General features: G+C 41.9%; 1 pseudogene; it reads left to right on the top strand.

Moving 5' to 3' along the window:
* The first annotated feature begins 1,570 nt into the window (after positions 1-1,570).
* On the top strand, positions 1,571-7,568 carry LOC148778759 (V-set domain-containing T-cell activation inhibitor 1-like; annotated as a pseudogene).
* The last annotated feature ends 13,864 nt before the right edge of the window (positions 7,569-21,432 follow it).

A 21,432-nucleotide genomic window follows, 5' to 3' on the forward strand; every position in this document is an offset into this window, starting at 1 on the left:
TCATTGGAGGGACTGATGCTAAAGCTGAAACTCCAATACTTTGGCCACCTCATGAGACGAGTTGACTCACTGGAAAAGACTCTGATGCTGGGAAAGGTTGGGGGCGGGAGGAGAAGGGGACGACGGAGAATGAGATGGCTGGATGGCATCACCGACTCTGTGGACATGAGTTTGAGTGTACTCCGGGAGTTGGTGATGGACAGGGAGGCCTGGCGTGCTGTGATTCATGGGGTCGCGGAGAGTCGGACACGACTGAGCGACTGAACTGAACTGAACTGAATATTCAATGCACAGACCACATATTCTCCAGGGTCCAATAGGCTTCTAGCAAAAAGACTCCACAAGCCATCTGCTTCTTCAGCCATGAGCTTCCTGTTCTTTTGGTGGACACCCTAGGTGATGAGACTTCCCAAGGTTTTCAGTGAAAGGGCAGGGATTATCAGGACAGAGTTTAGGTGACATGACAGGCTTCAACTAACCTGAAAGATGAGCATCTTGGTTCTGTGTAACCTTGATGATGAATTATTTACCCTCTCTATGCCTTAGTTTCCTCACTTACAAAATGGAGATAATAAAGAAGAGAAAAAAAATGGAGATAATAGCAATAATTTCATAGACTTATTTTGAAGATTAAATTTGGCATTTGTTAATATTTGAAATATAGTTGCCCTTATTATGATGTATCACAGATCTGGGGGGTTGTGGAGTTTTATTTTTCTCCTGAATAGATTATAGGAAGTGGTGGAATTTTGAATAAGTGAGTTGTGGAGGGCAGATGAGGGTGGTGGTGATAGGGGATGTGCCAGGCAGGGAGGGCTGGAATAGCACCATGACTTAGGGATGCTATTGGTGGAACTTCAGGTGGGGGGGAATAGTGAGAGATGAGACCAGAGAGGGAGACTGGATCCAGGTCTTTACTTGCTATAGATGTACATTTATGTTATGTCAGAACTTATTAAACAGGCTGAGTATTCCCCAAGCCATTTCTACCCCCACTCCAAAGATGTCCCAGGCTTATTCATACTATTCCCAGTAAAGTGCAGCCCTGACTGGGCAGATGTGTTTAGTACTGTCTCTTGGTATTTTTCTCTGTTTGGGAAGCATCAATCCATAACTTCAGATGCACCTGGATATCTACTAGTTAAACCTCCCCCACTGCTGACTTCCTCCAAGCAACATCCAGAAAGACCAGTGACAATTGCTTGGGAAGCTGTCACTGACCTGCCAAACATCATCTTAGGGCTAACTCTGATCCAGAATAATTAAAATGTAATGCGCCTATAGAGACAGACTTGCATATTGTAGAAATAGAGTTCCAGGTTCATATAGCAAATCAAACAAACTGTCTACGATCAGCCTGGGTGACCTTGACTCAGTGAACAATCTCACACAGAATGCTGAAGTGCTGGAAGCCTCTGTCAGCTAAGAGTGCACCCAGTGGGCATGGAGCTTGACTGTGGTGTCTGTGGGGGTCTTCCTTGGACCCAGTGGGGTGGTGGCTGGGTTGTGCTGCTTCACATTCTTTCTCAGCTGAAGCAAATTTTCTGCTTTTCTTTCTGTTCCTTACAGAATGTCTTTCTTTTTGGTGACTTTCAACATACTTCTACTTATTCATAATGTAGGTGAGTCACTTTTCAAAAAATCTTTATGGATATTTCTAAAACAACTTTGGGATAGTGAGGGAAATATTGATTTGGAGGTTAAAAAAAGAAACAAATGACTTAATCTCTCTGAACCTCAGTCTTCTCTTTTTTTAGATGGTATTAACAATGCCCTATTTGTTTAACAGGAAATGGTGAAGAACAGATGGGAAAATCTAACAAACCCAAATAGTAAAGCATTACTGTTTACTCTGTTTTCATGTTTTTAAATGAGAAAAGCCTTCCCGCCTGCACCGCCAACTTGAATTGTTCATTCGAGGCCATATCTGGATAACTACACTTATTTACGTCTATAATTTGAACTCCCTCAATTAGAAAAAAAATCTGGACAGTCCTCCCCACTTCAAGTGCCTGATAAATGTCGATTTAGAGTATAGCATCTCGAATATTTGAGATAAGGTGTGTCCTAAAAATTCCTGATGGGCAGTCAACACAGAGTTTGTATAAGTTTTTATATTCATTTCTTCAAAAATGTTGAGATAAATAGTATATAGATGTTGAAAAAGTTAATGTAATTCAGCTAACCAAAAATATATATGCAAAAATTTCTTTAAAAAATCACATGTATCCAAAACCTGCAATATAATTACTTGAAAAGTGATCAAACACATTTATAGCTTTCAGGTACATTCAGTCTCTCAGGGACCTTCAGCAGCTCTGCCAGTCTCTTAAAGCTGGCAGCAGGGGAAGGCATCCTTAGGAGATTCAGCCAGGGATCGAATCAGGAATTAGTGCAAGGCCAGGTCCACCCAGGTTACATTTACTGTAAATGTAACATTTTCTTTTGATGCTTGGCTACTGTGTGTGTGTGTGTGTGTGTGTGTGTAGAAGGGAGCAGTAAGGCAAAATGAGATGATAATCCATTCATAGTTAGGAACAACCCAACCAAAAAAAGGAAAGGGTATATATGTAAGTGAAAAAGAGAAAGCTAATAATGTATTTTATAGCAACAGTGACAGTCTAATGCAAGGTACTTTAGATATGGTATCTTTCTGCTGAGCTTTTGACTCAGTTTCTTGGACCTTGGGAAGCTAAAGATACAAAGGCCTAGAAATAAAACATTGAAATAGACAAAAGGGTAACTCAGATTCAAGTAGGACAATCTGCAGACGCATCAGTCAGAGTTTGGCTTTTATATTACCAATTACGTCATCGACAGTTCTTGTTTCATGATTCTTTGACTAGAGCCTTTGGATTCCTTAGTCTGAGACCTTTTCCCTTGGGGCTAGAAAGTATACAGCTATAGCAAGACCTCCCGAATATAACCTGAGAAGCTAGAATTAAGGACCTTTCATGAGTGAGCTGCACATTTTTATGAGAGAGACTGGGAAGAGCGGAAGCTTACTAAGGTATCCATCCATCTGGTCCATGCCTTCTGTCCTTCTGGAAAATGATTGAACTGTCATATAAAAACAGTCCTTAAGATCCCAAGGCATTTCATAACAACACTGGGACAGGTGTTCCTACCCTAATTATATGTAAGAAAACTATAGCATAAGAGAGATTGACTTGCCTAATTACAAAGGACTAGTAAAGAAAACTTAGAAATAAGTTTAAGTTTAGCAACTTAGTTCTTAAACATAGAACTTGGATTTACAAATCTAAGAAGAGTTTTTACACCTGTAATTAACTGCTTCTTGATGATAACCATGTCAGACAAATAACAATCTGAGCAGGAAAGCATTTAGTTTTCTTATATGCAAATCCATCCTTCTAAAGGGCAGACAAGTTGTTTCTCCCTGACTCCTTTTTTCCATTGTCATCTGTCTTTCTTTATATTCATTTGATCATTTATTTCATTAGTCACTTTTTTATTCATCAAACTTAGAATGAGTGCCTACAGTCAGGAAACAACAGTTAGACCTAGACATGGAACAACAGACTGGTTCCAAATAGGAAAAGGAGCATGTCAAGGCTGTATATTGTCACCCTGCTTATTTAACTTATATGCAGAGTACATCATGAGGAACGCTGGGCTGGAAGAAGCACAAGCTGGAATCAAGATTGCTGGGAGAAATATCAATAACCTGAGATATGCAGATGACACCACCGTTATGGCAGAAATGAAGAGGACCTAAAAAGCCTCTTGATGAAAGTGAAAGAGGAGAGTGAAAAAGTTGGCTTAAAACTCCACATTCAGAAAACTAAGATCATGGCACTTCATGGGAAATAGATGGGGAAACAGTGGAAACAGTGTCAGACTTTATTTTTCTGGACTCCAAAATCACTGCGGATGTGGATTGCAGCCATGAAATTAAAAAACGCTTACTCCTTGGAAGGAAAGTTATGACCAACCTAGATAGCATATCAAAAAGCAGAGACATTACTTTGCCAACAAAGGTCAGTCTAGTCAGTTCAGTTCAGTCACTCAGTCGTGTCCGACTCTCCACGGCCCCATGAATCACAAAACGCCAGGCCTCCCTGTCCATCACCAACTCCCGGAGCTCACTCAAACTCATGTCCATAGAGTCGGTGATGCCATCCAGCCATCTCATTCTCGGTCTTCCCCTTCTTCTCCCACCCCCAACCTTTCCCAGCATCAGGGTCTTTTCCAGTGAGTCAACTCGTCGCATGAGGTGGCCAAAGTATTGCAGTTTCAGCTTCAGCATCAGTCCCTCCAATGAACACCCAGGATCAATCTCCCTTAGAAAGGGTACGGTTTTTCCAGTGGTCATGTATGAATGTGAGAGTTGGACTGTGAAGAAAGCTGATCACTGAAGAATTGATGCTTTTGAACTGTGGTGTTGGAGAAGACTCTTGAGAGTCCCTTGGACTGCAAGGAGATCCAACCAGTTCATGCTAAAGGAGATCAGTCCTGGGTGTTCATTGGAAGGACTGATGTTGAAGCTGAAGCTCCAATACTTTGGCCACCTGATGCGAAGAGCTGACTCATTTGAAAAGACCCTGATGTTGGGAAAGATTGAAGGCAGGAGAAGGGGATGACAGAGGATGAGATGGTTGGATGGCATCACCGACTCAATGGACATGAGTTTGGGTAAAATCAGGGAGTTGGTGATGGACAGGGAGGCCTGGCGTGCTGTGGTTCACGGGGTCGCAAAGAGTCTGACACAACTGAGCAACTGAACTGAACTGAACTACTGTTAGAAGATAGAACCCAGTTCAGATGGAGAGCTATGTGGCCAAGCTATTGGGGTCTGAATCATAGCCCTATTTCTCACTTGCCGTGTGTCCTTGAACAACTTGCTTCACCTCACTGTGCCTTGGTTTTCTCAGTAGTACAATACATTGACGATAATAATAGTATCTACCTTGGTGTAAGTATGCAGATTAAATTAATTAGTTCAAGAAAAGCTCTTAGAATATGTCTAATGCATGGTAAAATATAATAAATGTTACCTGATATACTAGTTAGAGTTCTCCAGAGAAACAGAACACATAAAATCTATATGAAGAGACCAAGTGATTATGGAGGTAAGAAGTCCCCAGATCTGCAGTGGCCAAGCTGGAGATTCCGGAAAGCCCATGTTATATTTCCCATCCAAGTTTGAATGCCCATGACTCAAAAAGAGCCTACATTTTAGTTCTAAAGTCTGAAGTCAGTTCAGAGTCTAAAGCAGAAAAGGACCAAAATCTCAGTTCATTCCCTACTTTGGACTAATTTCTCTAGCCTTCCAATGATTTTATAAATGTCTAATTCTCTGTACTAAACTCCTTTGTGGTTGAAATAGCTAGAGTTATTTATTTTATCTGTTATTAAATCCTACCTGATGCAGTGTTCACTGGTCTTTATAAACGCTTGACTAACTTCATTTCTTGTTTGATATCCTCAGTGTCTATAGGAGAGTTACGGGCCCATCCTTTCACTGATGTTACTCTTTCCTGTTATTTCTCCTTTGTGGAGGGTACAGAAAATCTTGAGTTTGCTTGGAAAAGTGAAGACATCAAAGAGGAATATGAGGTAGAGGATGATATAGAATATTACTGATTTTGTAGGTACTATGATTTTTTCAAAGTTTTCGCAAAGTTGGTTTATCAGTTTAGCAATAACACAGAGCAATTAGAGGAACAAAACTCCTTGTATGAGGGAAGAGTCTCTGTGGATCTGGAGGAAATTTCTGAGGGGACTCCATCACTTTTATTAAGAAACGTGGATTTCATGGATGAAGCTATCTACAAATGCTCAGCCATCACACCAAATGGAAGAGGTCAAAGTACAATTAAGCAAATAGTAAAAGGTAAGGGAATTATTGGATTAACTTGGTTTCAAGCTCTGGCTCTGTTCACAAAGATAGACTACAAATTTTTTCTTCTGATGTTCTAACTTTTTCTCTCCTACTCAAATTATTATATGTATTTCTTATTCCCATGATGAGAGTTAGGTATTTAGAATGTCAGTTCATCTTATCTAAAGATATATTGCTCTGAACTACAGGTATTACATCTGTACCTGGATACATCATTCATTCATTCAAACAAGCAAACAAAACATAACAAACACATTGATCCTATCCCAAACTCACCAAACAAACTGTAGTACTGAAAAGCCAAAGTGTTTCATAATACCTACATGAAAACTCTGAGATATGACGTGTGGTTTGGGGAGAATAGCCCTGTGTTGAGACTCAGGAGGCCCAAGTGGTAATTCTATGACTCTGGACAAATCATTTAGATTTTCCAGGCTTCATTTTCTCACTCTTCTCACTATTAAAATGTAAGATTGGACTGAACCAGTAGATCTCTATAGTACCCCAAGGATCCTCACTCTTTGCAGGATTATATGGAGAGCGGTCTCATGAAGGTGGAGGGAGGCATGGCAGAATTCCTCAGGGCAAGAGTTGGAAGAGATGGGAAAGTGGTGCTGATAATCATTCGCTATCTTCTGTGATTCTCAGCAGGGTATCTGAGGGCAGCAGAGTCTGAAATGAATCCCCTCAAATAAGGTAAGTTTCCAAAAATAAAGACAGCAGTGGTAGATGAGACCAGTAGTGGCAGATGAGGGCAGGGGCATGCATGTATCCTGTATCCTGATATCCTCTCACTATGCCTGGATCAAAATTTCAACTATGGTGAACCTCAATATGTGTTGCCTATATAAGGATTAATGTATAAACTCAGGCCAAGATTTCTGCTAGCCTGATCCTTTTGTCAAGGCTATGGTTTTTCCCATGGTCATGTATGGACGTGAGAGTTGGACTGTGAAGAAAGCTGATCGCCGAAGAATTGATGCTTTTGAACTGTGGTGCTGGAGAAGACTCTTGAGAGTCCCTTGGACTGCAAGGAGATCCAACCAGTCCATTCTAAAGGAGATCAATCCTGGGTGTTCATTGGAAGGACTGATGCTAAAGCTGAAACTCCAATACTTTGGCCACCTCATGTGACGAGTTGACTCACTGGAAAAGAGTCTGATGCTAGGAAGAATTGGGGGTGGGAGGAGACAGGGATGACAGAGAATGAGATGGCTGAATGGCATCACTGACTCAATGGACATGAGTTTGAGTGTACTCCGGGAGTTGGTGATGGACAGGGAGGCCTGGCGTGCTGTGATTCATGGGGTCGCAAAGAGTCGGTCACGACTGAGAGACTGAACTGAACTGATCCTCTTGTGGCTGAAATTAAAAAAAGAACTAATTGTTTTGTTATTTTTTCCAACCAGACTCTGAAATGCCCCAGGTGTAGTTTGATGAGATTGATGATGAGGATGTGGCCACATGCGTCTCCAAGGACTGGTACCTCATGCTCAATGTCACCTGGTTGAACCAGGCAGAGAGGGACCTAAGCAACTGCAGTACAGTGGAGGTCCTGGAGGAGCAGATGAATGGCTTCTACAGGGTGTTCTCTGTCCTGAGATACCCCGTCAAGTTAAATGAGAAATATGTCTGCCACACAACAGAGACAGATGTGAACAACCAGCCTTTCAGAATCATCCACAAGTACCTGAGTAAGTGAGTTCAAGCAGGATGTATTTCACTACAAAGAAGCCATCATTCAGTAATATCCACCAAATGCCAAATGTGTCAGTCACTTCTGGGCACTTTGGAGATTTAAAGAAACTCAGGAACAGAAGCCTATAGCTTTGGGCAAGGGAGGGTGATGAGGTGGAATCTCTCTGGGTTTGAAAACAGGCCACACTTCAGGGACTGACAGCTTTCATCCAGATCAGTGTGGCTGTTACTATTGGTGAGTCTTTTCTCCCTCTGGTAAGGATGTCAGCTATATGATGTGACAGTCTGAGTGAGTAGGCATAGCTGCTGTTTATCAGCCTCTCACCCTGTGCCTGGTACTCTACTTATATCATTTTAAGTCATTGCCCTGAACTTGCAAGGTAGTTGTTAGTGCTGTCCCCCTCCTGTGTGAAGGAACCGAGATAGCTAACAGTTTGACCAAGGACATGGCTAATAAGCCTATCAGTTAGAATTCAAATCCATTCTTTCTGAATCCAAAATTCATGTACTTTATTTTCGTATGTGCTTAGTCTCTCAGTCATGTCGAACTCTTTGTGACCCATGGACTGTAGCCTGCCAGGTTCCTCTGTCCATGGGGATTCTCCAGGCAAGAATACTGGAGTGGGTTGCCATGCCCTCCTCCAGGAGATCTTCCCAACCCAGGGATCGAACCCAGGTCTCCTGCATCGCAGGCAGATTCTTTACCAGCTGAGCCACCAGGGAAGCCCAAGAATACTGGAATGGGTAGCCTATCCCTTCTTCAGAGGATCTTCCTGACCCAGGAATCAAACCAGGGTCTCTTGTATTGCAGGTGGATTCTTTACCAGCTGAACTCCCAGGGAAGCCTGTATTTTCTAATACCATCTAGCGTTTGTGTATCTAAGATTATATACTCTGTGAACAGATTTAAATCATCTAAGAAGGGGAACCCATGTGCGATAATAGGCTAGAAATGAAGTTGCTGCTCCACTTGTGAATCCTGGAAAGTCTTAACATTGCTATCTAACTGTGCTCTGCTGAACCCTGCAGCTCCTTGAGGGAAAATTTGATGGATAATTTTTTGTGTGTCAGTTCCATTTCTTCTAAACTGTGTCTGAACTCTTTAAGGAAGGGTTCAAGGTCTTTATAAAGCATATAAGAAAAGGACCATAGTTAGGGTGGACCCAGGTACCTTTCCATATATCTGTTGTTGTTCAGTTGCTAAGTTGTGTTTGACCCTCTGCAACCCCATGGACTGCAGCATGCCAGGCTCCCTGTCTATCTCCCGGAGTTTGCTCCAACTCATGTCCATTGAGTCGGTGGTGCTATCTAACCATCTCATCCTCTGCTACCCACACCTTCTTATCCTTTTGCCTTCAAGCTTTCCCAGCATCAGGGTCTTTTCCAATGAGTTGGCTCTTCGCATCAGGTGGCCAAAGTATCATACCTCTGAGGTAGATGCTAGTATTACCCCATTTGGCAGAGGAGGAAACTGAGGCTGAGAGAAGATAAATTACTGAAAGCTACACAGCTGAAAGTGATAGAACCTAGGATTTGAATCCAGACTTAACTATTTAAAGGCTTGAGTACTTTTCACTCTTCCATGGTTGACTCAGGGGAATTAAGTTCCTTGTGTTGTAACATCCAGAGCCTCAGGAAGCATGACTACCATTCGTGGCCCCATGGGCCTCTCCTTCCAGGAGGAAAGTGATGGTGATGAAGACACTTGCACATAAGCTAATTCCTTCTACTTTCCTTGGAGGATTAGATCTGGCAGGGACTTTTGCCATTCTCTTCTAATAACCGCAGCATGTGAGAGCAAGGAAACAGTAGTCCAGAGAGTTAGGGTATTTGTCCAAGTGTGCACAGCCTCTATATAGGAAGTAACACATAGGCAGAAGAGTCCTCAGAGCTTTCTGAAGGATTGCTTCCTGGGTTATAATTCTCAGTTAAGCTTGAATAAAATTTTCCATTTCTTTTTAAGATTGAACTATAGTTATCTACAATGCCATCTCTTTTCTGGATTGACTATTATTTTCATTGACACTCCCATTGAATTGTCTTGACATCCTTGTCAAAGATGAATTGACCATAAATCAGGGCTTATTTCTGAATTCTCAATTTTTTTTTATTGTATAAACTCCAGGAGTTGGTGATGGACAGGGATGCCTGGCATGCTGCAGTCCATGGGGTCGCAAAGAGTCGGACATGACTGAGTGGCTGAACTGAACTGAACTGATGTATCTATTCACATGCCAGTTCCACACTGTCTTGATTACTGTAAATTCTTAGTAAGTTTTGACACAGTGAAGTGTGAGTCCTCCAAGTTTGTTCTTTATGAGATTGTTTTGACTGTTCTTGTTTTGACATTTCTGTATGAATTTTAAGATCAATTTGTTAGTTTCTGCAAAAACAGCACCTGGGATTTTGATAGAGAATGTGTTGAGTCTATAGATCAGCTTTGGGAGTACTGCCATCATAACAATATTGTCTTCCAATCTCTGAACGTGAATTATTTTCCATTTATTTGCTTTTTCTTTAATTTCTTTCAGTGATGTATTGTAGTTTTCAATATATCAATCTTGTACTTTTGTTCAATTTATTCCTAAATATGCTATACCTTTTCATACCTTGTAAATGCAATTTTCTTAATTTTATTTTTGGAATGTTCTTTGCTAGCAAAAGAAATAGAACTGAGTCTTGTATATTGATTTTATACTTTGCAGCCCTGCTGAATCTGTTCATTAGTTGTAATAGTGTATTTTTGTGGATTCCTTAGTATTTTCTATTGATAAGATCATATGATCTATGAATAGATATAGCTTTATTTTTCCTTTCCAATCTTGATTACTTATATTTCATTTTCTTGCCTAACTGTCCTAGAACCCCCAGTACATTGCTAACTAGTAGTGGAGAAGGCAATGGCACCCCACTCCAGTACTCTTGCCTGGAAAATCCCATGGACGGCGAAGCCTGGTGGGCTGCAGTCCATGGGGTCACTAAGAGTTGGACACAACTGAGCGACTTCCCTTTCACTTTTCACTTTCATGCATTGGAGAAGGAAATGGCAACCCACTCCAGTGTTCTTGCCTGGAGAATCCCAGGGACGGGGGAGCCTGGTGGGCTTCCATCTGTGGGGTCGCACAGAGTCGGACACGACTGAAGTGACTTAGCAGCGGCAGCAGCAGCAGAAGTGATAGTAAACATTCTTGTTTTGTTCCTAATTATAAGGACAAAATTTTCAATCTTTCATTATTAAATATAGTTTTAGCTGGGGTTTATTATACATGGACTTTATCAGGTTGAGGATGTTGTCTTCTGTTGCTAATTTGCTGAATGCTTTTCAACAGAATGAATTTGTCAAATGTTTGTCAAATGTTTTTTGTGCATCTCTTGAGATGATCCTGTGGTCTTTGTCCTTCATTCTATTAATATGATATATTACACTGATTGATTTTTTATATATTGAACTTATCTTATACTCCTACACTTGGTCATGGTGTGTAATCATTTTTGGGCTTCCTGGGTATCTCAGCTGGTACAGAATCCACCTGCAATGCAGGAGACCCCGGTTCAATTCCTGGGTCGGGAAGATCCCCTGGAGAAGGGATAGGCTACCCACTCCAGTATTCTTGGGCTTTCCTGGTGGCTCGGATGGTAAAGAATCCTACTGCAATGTGGGAGACCTGGGTTTGATCCCTGGGCTGGGAAGATCCCCTGAAGGAGGGCATGGCAACCCACTCCAGTATTCTAGCCTGGAGAATCCCCAAGGACAGAGGTGCCTGGCGGGTTACAGTTCATGGGGGTCACAAAAAGTTGGACATGACACACACATAATCCTTTTTATACACCATTTATAGGTATTTTTGTGAGGATTTTTGCATAATTTTTCTTTTTTTTTTGACCATGTGGCACATGGCATGTGTGATCTTAGTTGTCTGACCAGGGATCTAACCCGTGCCTCCTGTAATGGAAGCCAGGAGTGCTTAACCACTGGACTGCCAGGGAAGTATCTGCGTCTATATTCTTTAGAGATATCAGCCTGTAGTTTTCTCTTCTCATGGTTTCTTTGCCTGATTTCAGTATCAGGGTAATACTGGCCTCACAGAATAAACTGAATCTGTTCCCTTATCATCTATTTTTTGTTTGTGAAGATTTGTGAAGGATTGGTATTAATTTTTCTTCAATTTTTCAACTTTAGTTTTATTTCTCTATTATTTTTCTATTCTGTAATTTCTCCTTCCATAAGTTAATTTCTCCTTCCACAAGGAAATAAATACTTCGACTTCAGTGTTATTTCCCTCGTGCTTATTTTCAGTTTAGTCTGATTTTCTCTAAAAACTAAGGTAGAAGCTTAGACTATTGATTTGAGAGCTTTCTTCCTTTTTAATACAAGTATTTACAGCAGTAAATTTCCTTCAGAGGACTGATTTATCTGCATCCCATAAGTTTTGGTATTTTATGTTTAATTTTCATTCATGTCAAAGTATTTTCTAATTTCCTTTAAGATTTCTTTTCTGGCCAGTTGGGTTATTTAGGATTGTGTTGTTTAATTTCTATATTTTTTTTTATTCCCTAAGTTTTATTCTGCTATTCTATTCTAATTCTATCCATTTAAATAAGCTTTGGAAATGTAAAGTGTGAGTTCTCCAACTTTATTCTTCTTTTTGGCTATCCTGTTTCCCTTGAGTTTCCATATAAATTTTATGAGCAGTGTGTCAACTTATGACCAAACCAGAATCTGACTTTTTGATAGGTATGGTGTTGATAGGCACTATTGTGTTGATAGGTTGATAGGCAAAAGATAACATTGCCATTTTAATGATATTAAGTCTTTTGACCCATGAATATGTGATATCTTTCCATTTATTTAAAGGCATACTTTAAAAAATATATATAAAATAAAATGTAGAAGCCCTGAGGTTAAGTGAATTTGGAAGGGAAAAAGACTGGTGGGTGACACACTAGAGAAGTGAAATCAATTTAATGTTAATTTTGTTACTGTTGTATTGTTGAAAGGTGTAATGACTCATCCACCCTACCTCAAAAAAGATAAAGAGGAGAAAAATGAGGAAGAAAGAGAAAGGAAAGGAAGACAGACAAAAGAGAGACAGAGGAATGGAAGGAGGGAAAGGATGCAACGTGTATTGGCAAGTTAGACAATAAAGACAGAAAATGTTTATCTCATTTAGTGCCTAGCAGGTCTTTTGTGACCTCGGCAAGAGGTGCTCAGTTGAGCAATTGTCCAGCAACCAGAGCAGAAAAGATTGAGGATTGATAACAATAGTATTTTTCTCATGGCATTACTATAATAATGGAAAGATTTAGTGAAGCTAAAAGTTCCTAGCATAGTTCCTGGAACATCGTACACCTAACACTTATTATTTTTATTATATCAACATATTAAAAGGGCTTGTCTTTAAGAGGGTAGGATTCTGGATTGTGCCCTTTATGCATTGCTTCTGAGCCATAAAATCACTGACTAATAATGGGCAAAATTTAAAATAAAAATCATGCTCTAAATAAGCTGCTGCTGCTGCTAAGTCACTTCAGTCGTGTCCGACTCTGTGTGACCCCACAGACGGCAGCCCACCAGGCTCTGCCATCCCTGGGATTCTCCAGGCAAGAACACTGGAGTGGGTAACCAGGCATAATTGTCTCAGTATAAAAAGACAAAAACAAGAAAAGGAAATGCCAAATAAAAAAAAAAAGCAGATGCTTATTTTACCTTTTATATGTTCAGTTCAGTTCAGTTCAGTCGCTCAGTCGTGTCCGACTCTCTGCGACCCCATGAATCACAGCATGCCAGGCCTCCCTGTCCATCACCAACTTCCGGAGTTCACTTAAACTCAAGTCCATCGAGTCGGTGATGCCATCCAGCCATCTCATTCTCTGTCGTCCCCTTCTCCTCCTGCCTCCAACCTTTCCCAGCATCAGAGTCTTTTCCAGTGAGTCAACTCGTCGCATGAGATGGCCAAAGTATTGCAGTTTCAGCTTTAGCATCAGTCCTTCCAATGAACACCCAGGATTGATCTCCTTTAGAATGGACTGGTTGGATCTCCTTGCAGTCCAAGGGACTCTCAAGAGTCTTCTCCAGCACCACAATTCAAAAGCATCAATTCTTCGGTGATCAGCTTTCTTCAATTTTATATGTACAGATTATGAAACAATCAGATAATATTACAAGAGGAAAGAACAACATTTTATCCTCCCTATGAGTTTATTATAATAAACATATTTTTATAATGAAAGAAAAAATAAAATGTGGAGGAACCATACAGGCTTTAGAGAAAAGGATCAGGTTCATACAGTAAAAGTTCAAATAATTAGAACCTGATCTTAAGACAAAAAGATTAGAAGATTATGTCATTTTGGCCTTAAATATTTAAAGGACCTTTATAAAATCGCTGATTTGCTGTTCATGAGATTCTCTTAGGTAGATGATAGAAACTAAGGAGGAAATAATAAAATGGAAGTCATAAGTTAAGACATGAAGATTTCAAAATATCATTTAAAAATTTGTCAGAACTGGACTAGGCAACTGAAGTGTTACTATATAGCCAGGTGAGTGTATGTGTGTATGTGTCTGTGTTGTATTCATTCATTTCAGTCGCTCAGTCGTGTCCGACTCTTTGCGACCCCATGAATCACAGCACGCCAGGCCTCCCTGTCCATTACCAACTCCCGGAGTTCACTCAAACTCATGTCCATCGAGTCAGTGATGCCATCCAGCCATCTCATTCTCCGTCGTCCCAGTCTCCTCCCACCCCCAATCCCTCCTAGCATCAGACTCTTTTCCAGTGAGTCAACTTGTCGCATGAGGTGGCCAAAGTATTGGAGTTTCTGCTTTAGCATCAGTCCTTTCAATGAACACCCAGGACTAGTCTCCTTTAGAATGGACTGGTTGGATCTCCTTGCAGTCCAAGGAACTCTCAAGAGTCTTCTCCAGCACCACAGAATAATAAAAATAATAGTATATACTTAGAGTTCTTACTTGTCTTCAGTGCTATTCGAAGGCTTTTAATATTTTTTATTCTACATTTTAATTAGTTATTTATCCTCATGGGAATCCTATTAAGTAAGAAATATTATTATCCACATATAAGTAGGTTGCTAGATTTAGTAAATAAAAATAGAGGATGCCCGGTTAAATTTAAATTTCTGATAAACAATAATTATTGCCACATACATATGCCAAAAAGAGATGAACTACTTACCTGAAATTTGAATTTAAATGGATGTCCTATATTTTATCTGGCAACTCTATGTTTAATAGATGGGGAAGCTGAAACTCAGAGATGATGGGGAGGGAGCATGCAAACTTCACTGGAAGAAGAGAAAGAAAAAAACTACAGAACTGTCATTCCTGCACATTCTCTGTGCTTCTCTGTAGAAGACAGGAGACTGGAACCATGGTTTTGGAGATCCCATCCTCACTATGAGGTCACAATCCTCACCATTGTTCTTTCTTTGGGAAGCCAGTTGGCGTCATTCATCTATTAATTCAAATATCAGTAGAATGCTTAGTCAGGTCCTGACATTGGCACTGGACCATGAACTTCAACAAGATAGATGCAGCTCTTGCCCTTATTCAGTGTACAGGTTAATGGAGAAGACACAGGTTAAGTGAGTGACCAATGCAGAGTGAGGGCAGTTGTTTATGGAGGGAACTGGGTGCAGCAGGGGTATGCAGGCCTTCTCACCGGCTTAGGAGGCTAGCGTTGGTTAGAGTAGTGGTTCTCCAAGAAGCATCCGCAAACCAGCAACACTGGCTCCACCTGAGAGCTTGCTGAAAATACAGTTATTTAAGCCCCATTCACGACCTCCTGATCAAAACTCTGGGGTAGGTCTAATAATTTGTGTTTTAATAAGGCCTCCAGGCGATTTAAATTCACAGATGTAGAGACTGGCTGCTAGGGGAGGTGAGATGCTCAGAGCATCCTCCACTGTGAGGATGGGGTGCCATCTCCTCAAATCCAGGTGAGGAGAACAAGGCTCCTGGCTCCTTGCTCATTCCAGGAAAACAAGACTAACTAGACAGACACAGTGAATTAAATATCCTATTTTGAGTTTTTCTTTCCTTTAAAGGAAAGAAAAGAAGCCATTGCTTATTCCCCATACTCTTAAGCCTTGCCCACACATTTAGGAGTAGAGGCCTTTGACCCACAATGGCCATAGACTCTCTTCTGAGACACTAGGATAAGTTATGAAAGAGCTGACTTTCAGGAAGTCCTTGTTTCATGCCTCCCTAAATTTCAACACTTAAAAAATTCCTGGAAATGCCTAAAAGGCCCCAAGAGTTTACTTTTCTTCATCTCCTTTCAGGAACTTTTTTGCATACAGCCCTTTGAGATCAGGCATCTGCCTGTTTTTCTAGTCTCCCAGCTCTCTGTTTTTCAATACAACAGCTATTGCTCATTGCTCTCAGTTTACTGACTCCTTGTGGTTTCTAGATTCTGTTTACTTTTTCATTCTGCCAAGCCTTTGGAGAGACTCTGCCTGAGCTTGGAACGCCTTTCTTGGACTGCCTCATGGACTCTGTTCATCCTTCAAGATTTCGTTCAGACTTCAAGTCCTTCTTAACTCTCCTACTCTCATTTCTGTTTGTCCACTATTTCACTTATTTATCAGATATGAGCAGGGTTACTGTTCTGTGTCAGATATTCTTTTAGGCCTTGGGGATGCAGCAATGAAGGAAAGGAATCGCTACCCTCGTGGAGCTCACGTACTAATAGTGGGGCAAAATAAGCAGGAAATAAACAGATTATTACAATACATAGTCTGTCATGGTTTGAGTCCATTTATAAGAAATACAGAGGCAAGCAAAATTAACCCATGCTGTTAGAAGGCAGGATAATGGTTAGCCTTGGAGTGTGGAAGAGGGATCTAACTCTAGAAGCTAGAATATGGGAGGATCTGGAGGTGTTAGTAATGCTCTTTTTCTTAATCTGGATGCTGGTTACATGGTTGTATTCAGTTGGTGAAAATTTATTGAGCTGGACACTTATATGCACTTTACTATATGTATATTTCAATACAAAGTAAATATTTGTGTGGTATATCAGATGGTGAAGAGTCAAATAGAGGAAATAAAGCAGGGAAGGAAGACTGGGAAGAGGGGAGTAAGGGGTGGGGAGGAGGGTTCCAATTTAAAATAGGCAATCCAGAGAATCAACCCTGGATATTTATTGGAAGGATGATGCTGAAGCTGAAGCTCCAATATTTTGGCCACCTGATGCAAAGAGCTGACTCACTGGAAAAGACCCTGATTCTGGGAAAGACTGAAGGCAAAAGGAGAAGAGGGCAACAGAGGATGACATGGTTGGATGGCATCACTGACTCAATGGATACGAGTTTGAGCAAACTCCAAGAGATAGTGAAGGACAGGGAAGCCAGGTGTGCCGCAGTCCATGGGGTTGCAAAGAATCGGATCATCTTAGTGACTGAACAACCACAATCCAGAGAAAGCCTCACTGATAAGTTAAATTTTAACAAAGATTTGTAGGAGATGAAGGTGCTGGGCTTTGAGATGGGCGAAGGCTGGTGGTTTGAGGGGCAATAAGGAGGCCAGTGGCTGAAATGGAGAAAATGCAAGGGAAAGTGTAAGAGAGAGTATCAGAAAGATAACAGGAGGCTGGATTGTGTGGCACTTTATAGATCATTGTGAGAGTTTTGACTTTGCTAATACTATGGGGAGAGATAGAAAGCTACTGGAGGGTTTTGAACATAGGAATGACATCATCTGTCTTATATTTTAAAAGTATCTTTCTGGCTGCTTCTGAGAAAAGACCCAAGAGAGGCAAGCATGGGAACAGGGTGACAGTTGGGAAATTCTAATAATCCAGGGAATAATCCAGTTGGGAATTGTAATAATCCAAATGAAGAAAGCTGATCGCCGAAAATTGATGCTTTTGAACTGTGGTGTTGGAGAAGACTCTTGAGAGTCCCTTGTACTGCAAGGAGATCCAACCAGTCCATTCTAAAGGAGATCGATCCTGGGTGTTCATTGGAAGGACTGATGCTAAAACTGAAACTGCAATACTTTGGCCACCTCATGTATTGAGTTGACTCACTGGAAAAGAGTCTGATGCTGGGAAAGGTTGGGGGCAGGAGGAGAAGGGGACGACAGAGGATGAGATGGCTGGATGGCATCACCGACTCGATGGACATGAGTTTGAGTGAACTCCGGGAGTTGGTGATGGACAGGGAGGCCTGGCGTGCTGTGGTTCATGGGGTCGCGGAGAGTCGGACACGACTGAGCGACTGAACTGAACTGAATAATCCAGGAGAAGAAGAAGATGGCTTGGTCCAAGGTGATAGCAGTGGAAGTGGTGAGAAGAGAGTAAGTATGTATTTTTGAAGATAAAGCAGACAGAACTTGTTGACAGGTTGGATGACTGGTGAGAAGGAAAGGGGGAAGTCAGTGATGACTAAGGTTTTTGCCCTGAGCAACTGGAAGTGTGATATTACCATTTATAATAATCAGGAAGTCTGGAGTTTGGTTTGGGATGAGTTAGGTTAGAGATGTCCATTTCAGATATTTGAGGGGCCAAGTTGAGTTGAGGGTGGTTGGATATTAAATCTGGGCTTAGAAGTCCAGGGTTGAAATGTAAACCTGGGTGTTGTCAACGTAGAGATGGTATTTCAAACTATGGGATTAGATGAGCTCACCAAGGGGACAGTCACAGAGATGAGTAGAGGTCCAGGGACTGAATCCTGGAACTCTCCAGCATTCATATGTCAGGGAGGTGAAGAGAAACCAACAAAGGAAGATTAGAAAAAATGGACAGTAAAGCAGAAGGGAAACGAGGGAAGTGTCATGGCTTGGAAGCCAAATGAAGAAAATGTTTCAGGGAGAAAGGAGTGATTACCTGTGTCAAAAGTTGCTGAAACGGCTTCTCTGGTGGTCTAGTGGTTGAGAATCCACCTGCAATGCAGGGGACACAGGTTCAATCCCTGCTCTGGGAAGATCCCCCATGCCACACAGCAACTAAACCCATGCATCACAACTACTAAAGCCTGTGCACCTAGAGCTTGTGCTCTTCAACAAAAGAAGCCACTCCAATGAGAAGCCTGTGCACTGCAAGGAAGAGTGGCCCCTGATCACTGCAACTAGAGAAAGTCCGTGCTCAGCAATGAAGACCCAGCACAGGCAAAAATAAAGAAATTAAAGAAATCTTTTTTGAAAAGTTGCTGATGTGTCAAGTAAGATAAGGACTGAGAGTAGATCCCTACAGAGGGAACATGGAGGCCAGTTTGCTTCAAAGGGGAGCAGCAGAGAAATGTGTATAACAGAGAAAGGTAGAGGGTCTCATTTTTCTTTTTTTAGGTGACAGAAGTAACACTGTGTATGTTGATAAAGAACAAATGGGGAGGGTAAAGTTGATGATGCAGGAGACAGGGAAGAACCACTGAGTAATGCCTCTGAGTAGGCAGGGGGGATGGGTCTAATGCTCATATATAAGGGTTTGCCTTAGGTTCAGTTCAGTTCAGTTTAGTCGCTCAGTCATGTCCGACTCTCTGCGACCCCATGAATCACAGCACGCCAGGCCTCCCTGTCCATCACCAACTCCCGGAGCTCACCCAAACTCATGTCCACAGAGTCGGTGATGCCATCCAGCCATCTCATTCTCTGTCGTCCCCTTCTCCTCCCGCCCCCAACCTTTCCCAGCATCAGAGTCTTTTCCAGTGAGTCAACTCGTTGCATGAGGTGGCCAAAGTATTGGAGTTTCAGCTTTAGCATCAGTCCTTCCAATGAACACCCAGGATCGATCTCCCTTAGAATGGACTGGTTGGATCTCCTTGCAGTCCAAGGGACTCTCAAGAGTCTTCTCCAACACCACAGTTCAAAAGCATCAATTCTTCGGCGATCAGCTTTCTTCACAGTCCAACTCTCATATCCATACATGACCACGGGAAAAACCATAGCCTTGACTAGACAGACCTTTGTTGGCAAAGTAATGTCTCTGCTTTTTAATATACTATCAAGGTTGGTCATAACTTTCCTTCCAAGGAGTAAGCATCTTTTAATTTAGGATTACGTAAAAAGATCAACAGAGTATGGGGACAAGAGGAAGGTAGGTAGATACTGTGGTAGTGGGAGCTTTGGAAATTCTCCTCTGCTTGCTTCTAATTTTCTCAGTGAAACAGGGGACAAATCATCAGGTGACTGTGAGGTTGGAAATGGTGGTGTTGAGGGTTTGAGAAGAAAGAAAGAAATGGTCCTCTAGGAGAGCAGGAGAGAATAACCCAAGAAAAGTAACAGGCTTCCCAAGCAGTACTCAAAGCACTTTTGCGCTTGTGGCTGGCTGGCTAAGTTTAAAGTGAGAATGCTCAACATGGTTGTGTGTTATTCTCCAGCCTCCTTCAGTTGCTTATGTGTAGACACAGAATGGGAGGAGAGTCAGGTTAGCCAGATGTTAGGATTTGGCCAGGCAAGTATGACAAAGGAAGACAGATGAGAGCTAGAAAATGAACATAATAATCAATTATGGTATCTAAGCTAGATTAGTGGAGAAGGCAATGGCACCCCACTCCAGTATTTTTGCCTGGAAAATCCCACGGATGGTGGAGCCTGGTAGGCTGCAGTCCATGGGGTTGCTAAGAGTCAGACAGGACTGAGCGAATTCTCTTTCACTTTTCACTTTCATGCATTGGAGAAGGAAATGGCAACCCACTGCTTTGTTCTTGCCTGGAGAGTCCCAGGGATGGGGGAGCCTGGTGGGCTCCCGTCTATGGGGTCGCACAGAGTCGGACACGACTGAAGCGACTTAGCAGCAGCAGCAGCAGCAAGCTAGATTAGAGGATGATGGGTGTGAAGCATGGGAAAGACAGTGAAGGAGTGGTAAGATAATTGGGTTTGGGGTCTTAATGGCTTCCAAAGTATTTTAGACTTGGGTACAAGAGATAGTGAGTGAGCTGGAAGGATAGAGGTGGTGGTTGGAGAGTTTCAGTGCTTGAGATTGAGGTAATAAAGTGGTTTGGTTATTGCTAATGACAAAATCTAAGTCCCAACTATGGGGAGGGTGGTTAAAATAAGATGGAAAACAGGGTCCTTGGAGGAAAGGAGGTCCTGGTCTAAGAAGGTCTATGAATGTATTATACATGAGATAGTGACACCAGGAATTATGACAGAAGTAATGTTGGCAGCTTGACAAAGCCAGCAACTAAAACCAAGGAATGGTTGTGGGGAGCAATAGAAGATTGGAAGGGTGATGAATTAAAGTCTAAAGGGATGAGATTTTAAACTGAAGTGTATAGACAGGAAGGGCTTCCCCAGTGGCTTAGCGGTAAAGAATCTGCCTGCCAATGCAGGAGACATAGGAGACTCAGGAGATCTTCCTGACCCAAGCCCTGGGTCAGGAAGATCTCTTGGGGGAGGAAATGGCAACCCATTCCAGTATTCTTGCCTGGAAAATCCTATGGACAGAGGAGCCTGGCAGGCCACAGTCCATGGGGTCACAAAGAGTCAGACATGACTGAGTGACTGAGCATGCATGCACGCAAGTACAGAGAGGAGGATAGGAGAATGGTGCGAAAGCCATAATGAGAATAAAGAAATTCCCTTACCCAGGTGTATAAGGAAAGTTAGAAAACCAGCACCACTTGAAAGGCCTATATGGGAAGAAATGTCTTCAGCAGAGTCAAATTTCAGTTAGAGGCAGAAGGGGAGGGAAATGTTAACAGAAGTTGAGAACAGAAGGGGTGTGCTGATTGGTAGCAAGTTTCAGAGAGCACAGTAGCAGGGTGTCAGAAGTTGGGAATAGGTTGAAAATGGGGTCAATGAAGGGAGAGTAAAGAGCCGTGTGGGGCTCAGATGCACTGAAGGTCTTGGTGCATCTTGTACATACGTGCTTAGTTGCTCAGCCATGTCTGACTCTGTGCAGCCC

Source organism: Moschus berezovskii, chromosome 1, assembly GCF_049115385.1.
Source record: "Moschus berezovskii isolate FMDL1 chromosome 1, NW_MosBer_1.0, whole genome shotgun sequence".
NCBI lineage: Eukaryota > Metazoa > Chordata > Mammalia > Artiodactyla > Moschidae > Moschus > Moschus berezovskii.